Source organism: Vigna unguiculata, unplaced genomic scaffold, assembly GCF_037176805.1.
Source record: "Vigna unguiculata cultivar grain cowpea cultivar isolate G323 ecotype 2 unplaced genomic scaffold, ASM3717680v1 ptg000084l, whole genome shotgun sequence".
Classification (NCBI taxonomy): Eukaryota; Viridiplantae; Streptophyta; class Magnoliopsida; order Fabales; family Fabaceae; genus Vigna; species Vigna unguiculata.
Window position 1 is genome coordinate 87501 of NW_028196727.1, and position 5869 is coordinate 93369.

Sequence of the window (5869 nt, forward strand, 5' to 3'; positions counted from 1 at the left end):
CAACTGATTTGAACGAAAAAAGAAAAGTAAATCGAAAGAACACTAAGTCTACTTAAAAGAAACGAATCTGTAAAAAGTACCTCGGTGGTCATACAAATTGATGGACGAATTAGAACAACTAGGTGGAAAATTGAAGCAGATAATTCTCAATTCGTTCTAGAAAAGGCAAACGTGTAGTCATTTTGACTAATAAAGATAAATTTTTAAAAAATACAAGACTTATCGTGATCGTGGAGATACTGAAAATAATGAACAAAAAAACGAATTGGCTTTAAGACGTTATTCCCAACAATCGGATTTTCGAAGAGACATAATCAAAGGATCTATCCGTGCTCAAAGACGGAAAACAGTTACTTGGAAATTTTTTCAAAAAAGGGTGCATTCGCCGCTTTTTTTGGATAAAATTGAAAAATCAATATTCTTTCTTTTCATAGTTTAAAATCAATGAAAAGATTTTTTATGTTAAATATTTGGATTCGTAAAAAGACAGAATTTCAAATTTTAGGTTCTATAGAGGAAAAAACAAAAAAAGTCCGAAAAAAAAAGAGGAGGAAGCAAAAAGGAAAATGCAGAAAGAAAACGTATAGAAATAGCAGAAGCCTGGGATAGCATTATATTTGCTCAAGTAATAAGAGGTGTTTTATTAATAACCCAATGCTTTATTAGGAAATATATTCTATTACCTTCATTTATAATAATTAAAAATACAATTCGTATACTATTTTTTCAAATTCCAGAATGGTCTGAAGATTATATGGATTGGGAAGAGAGAAATATATATTAAATGCACGTATAACGGCGTTCAATTATCCGAAAGAGAGTTTCCGCAAAAATGGCTAACAGATGGGATTCAGATAAAAATATTATTTCCTTTTCGTCTAAAACCTTGGCATAAATCTAAAATACGATGTAATGAAAACAAAAAAAATTCAAAGAAAAAAAAGAACTTTTGTTTTTAACAGTTTGGGGATGGAAGTTGAATTGCCTTTTTCTAGTTCCACGAAAAATCCACTTTCCTTTTTTCGACCCCATTTTAAAAGAACTAAAAAAAAAAAAGAAAAAATTTGAATTTTTCACTTTTCTAGTTCTAAAAGTTTTAAGTGAAAAAATTCAAACTGTTTCTAAATATCGTAATAGAAAAAGCAAAAGGGATCATCCAAAGTATTCTTGAATTATTAGAAAAGTATAGTATTCCTCACGAAAAAAAAACAAGAATTTTTAAATTTTAAATATTTTTTTATTAAAAGGAAACCCCCAAAACTCGATGAATTGAGGCGAAAACAAAAAATATTCAACAATTTGGAAGAATAATTCAATGATTTCTGAAGCAACCATTTCAATTCATCGATAAAGTCGACAAATTTTTCATTGAAAAAAAAATCTATAAAGGATCTCAATACTAAGAGAAAAGTAGTTATTAAAAAAATAGAAAAAATGAAAAAAGAAGAAAAGAAAAGAGGACTTGGAATTCGCGAGACAAATATTCATTCGAAGAAAAAAATTTATGATAGTAAAAGGATAGAATTCGAAAAAAAAATTTTGCAGATATTCCAAAGAAGAAAATATTAGCTTAACTAAAAAATCACATTCTTTTTTTCAATTTTTGATGAAAAAAATATACATAGATATCTTTCTATATATCATTTGTATTCCGAAAATCCAGCTACAACTTTTTCTTGAATCAACAAAAAAATTTTTAAATAAATGGCTTTACGAATAATGAACCAAATACAGAAAGAAGTTATAAAACAAATCAAAGTATAATTCCCTTTCTTTTAAAATTACACAAATATTTTAATAATAAGAATAAGAATGCGAATTCACATAATTATTTTGATGTCTCCTTTTTGTCACAACCATATGTATTTTTAAATTTGTTACAAACCCGAATTATTAACATAAACATATATAAGTTAAGACTTCTTTTTCAATATAATAAAAATTTTTTTTTTCTGAAAAAATGAAATAAAGGATTCTTTTTTTGGAGCACAAGGAATAGTTCATTCTAAAAGAAAACAAAATAACCTGCTCAATTCCTGAACTAAATCAATGGACAAATTGGTTAAAGAATAATTATTATCAATATAACTTATCTAACAGTAGCTGGTCAAAATTAGTATCACAAAAATGGAGAAATAGAATCACTAAATGTGGTGTAACTCAAAATAAAAAATTTAACCAAATGGGATTCATATGGAAAAAGCCCATTAATTCTTTACAAAGAACAACAAGGAAATCCCATTAAAAAAAAAAATTAGAAAACAATATAAATACGATCTTTTATCCTATAATTTTATGAATTATGCAAATAAGAAAGACTCATATATTTATCGATATAGATCCCTATTTTCAATCAAATAAAAACACAATGATTTCTTCTAATTACAATACATATAAAAAAAGACTTATTTGATAGAATAAGTAATATTTTTATCAAGAATTATATAGCAGAAGATACTATTATTATAAATCCCGGATAGAAAATATTTGGATTGGACGGGAATCAATAGAAAAATACTAAATCGTTCCATATGCAATCCGGAATTTTGGTCTTTTCCAAATTTGTGATATTTTATAATACATTTAGGGGTAACTCGCAAATTATAACCAATAAAATTACTTTATTTACATTCTCTTTTTTTACATTCTAAAGGAAATAAAAATGTTAGTGAAAAGAATATTACTAGAAAGAAAAAAAAAATAGATTGTTTTTAGAACATCGAAAAAAAAAAAAAAAAAAACCCAAGAACAATATGGAGGCAGAACTTCAATTCTTAGTAAGAAATTTTTTGAATTTCCATTTAAACTGGAAAAATTTCTTAGGTCAAAAAATATTTAACAATGTAAAAGTATATTGTCTCCTTATTAGATTGACAAATTTAAGAAAAATTACTATAGCCTCTATTCAAAGAGGAGAACTAGGTCTAGATATTATGATGATTCAAAAACAGACGAATTTAACTCTTTCAGGCTTAAGGAAAAAGAAAAATAATAAATTTAGGAAAAAAGAACTATTTGTTATCGAACCAGTTCGCCTGTCTAGAAAAAATAATAAACAATTTTTTAAGTATAAAATGATGGGTTTTTCATTAATTCATAAGAATAAACGCAAAATTTATAAAAAATACTCAGAAAAAATTCATGTTAATAAGAAATTTTTTGATAAATACATTACAAGAACAAAAGATCAAAAGATAACAGAAAACAAAGAAAACGAGAAATTTAATTTACTTGTTCCTGAAAACATTTTATCTGCTAGACGTCGTAGAGAGTTGAGAATTAGAATTTGTTTAGATCCAAATAATATAAATAGTATGCATAGAAACACAATATTTTATAATGAAAATAAAGTCCAAAATTGTTTTAAAGTTTTGACTAAAAAAAGAAATGAGAAAGAGAAAAAAAAACTAATGAATTTCAAAATTTTTCTTTGGCCAAAATATCGATTAGAAGATTTAGCTTGTATAAATCGTTATTGGTTTAATACCCATAATGGAAGCCGTTTCAGTATAGTAAGGATACATATGTATCCGCGTGTGAAAATTCGTTAATCTAATTTTGTTTTCTATTTAGCATATGTATCTATCTATAGATAGATACATAGGTTAAACAAATACACGTATTTTGGTATGGCATTGATTTTAATTCAATGATGTATACATAAAAAAAAAGCATTAACAAAATTATCTTTTTTTATCTAATGTAATGTATACAATTCTTTTTTATATATCAAACTAGTCTCCTTTATACTATATCTATTTAAATTCTCTATTTCAATTGGATTGATTTCAGTTATCAAAAAAATTAGATTTCGGATTTCTATCAAAAAATTAAAAATGAGTGTCATTCTAATTACTGATCAATAAAAATATCTATAAAAATCGAGGAGAAGGAAAAACTTTTATTTTTTTATGGTAAAAAAGTCATTTATACCTGTTATTTCACAAGAAAAAAAAGGAAAAAAACCGGGATTGGTTGAATTTCAAATATTCAAATTTACCAATAGAATACGAAGACTTACTTCACATTTTGAATTGCACCGAAAAGACTACTCATCCCAAACAGGTTTACGTAAAATTTTGGGAAAACGGCAAAGATTACTGTCTTATTTGTCAAAGAAAGATGGAATACGGTATAAAAAATTAATCAATCAGTTTAATATTCGGCAGTCACAAATTCGTTAAATTGAAGAGTAATTTTCAATTATTCGATTTATTAGATCTTGAATTTGGATGAACTTTTTTTTTAAGCGATTCATAAAAGAATAAATCGAGCAAAAACCTATGAATATCTCAACGAAAAGAAAGGACTTCATGATAGTCAATATGGGGCCTCACCACCCATCAATGCACGGTGTTCTTAGACTTATTGTTACTCTAGATGGTGAGGATGTTATTGATTGTGAACCGATATTGGGTTATTTACACAGAGGAATGGAAAAAATAGCGGAAAACCGAACAATTATACAATATCTGCCTTATGTAACACGTTGGGACTATTTAGCTACAATGTTCACAGAAGCAATAACTGTAAATGGACCAGAACAGTTGGGAAATATTCAAGTACCTAAAAGAGCCAGCTATATCCGAGTAATAATGTTGGAGTTAAGCCGTATAGCTTCTCACCTACTATGGCTAGGACCTTTTATGGCAGATATTGGTGCACAAACACCTTTTTTCTATATTTTCAGAGAAAGAGAATTAATATATGATCTATTTGAAGCTGCCACAGGTATGAGAATGATGCATAATTTTTTTCGTATCGGAGGGGTAGCGACTGATCTACCTTATGGTTGGATAGATAAATGTTATGATTTCTGCGATTATTTTTTAACAAGTATTGCTGAATATCAAAAACTTATTACGCGAAATCCTATTTTTTTAGAACGGGTTGAGGGCGTCGGTGTTGTTGATGTAAAAGAAGTTATTAATTGGGGTTTATCAGGACCGATGCTTCGGGCTTCCGGAATACAATGGGATCTACGTAAAGTGGATAATTATGAATGTTACGAAGAATTTCATTGGGAAGTTCAATGGCAAAAAGAAGGAGATTCATTAGCTCGTTATTTAGTTCGAATTGGTGAAATGATAGAATCCATAAAAATTATTCAACAGGCTTTGGAAGGACTTCCCGGCGGTCCATATGAAAATTTAGAAATCCGCTGCTTTGATAGAGAAAAAGAGCCAGAATGGAATGAGTTTGAGTATCGATTTATTAGTAAAAAATCGTCTCCGAGTTTTGAATTGCCAAAACAAGAACTTTATGTAAGAGTTGAAGCCCCCAAGGGAGAATTAGGGATTTTTCTAATAGGGGATCAAAATGGTTTTCCTTGGAGATGGAAAATTCATCCGCCCGGTTTTATAAATTTGCAAATTCTTCCTCAATTAGTTAAAAGAATGAAATTGGCCGATATTATGACAATACTAGGTAGCATAGATATTATTATGGGAGAAGTTGATCGTTGAAATGATAATTGATTTAACAGAAATACAAGATATACATTTTTTTTTCAGATTGCAATTTTTGAAAGAGATATATGGAATTCTTTGGGTATTTGTGCCTATTTTTATTTTGATATTAGGAATTACTATAAGTGTACTAGCAATTGTATGGTTAGAAAGAGAAATATCTGCAGGGATACAACAGCGTATTGGACCTGAATACACCGGTCCTTTTGGAGTTCTTCAAGCTCTAGCAGACGGAACAAAATTACTTTTTAAAGAGAATCTTATTCCATCTAGAGGAGATATTCGTTTATTTAGTTTCGGCCCATCTATCTCAGTCATATCCATTATAATAAGCTATTCAGTAATTCCTTTTGGCTATAACTTTGTTTTATCTGATCTGAATATTGGTGTTTTTTTATGGA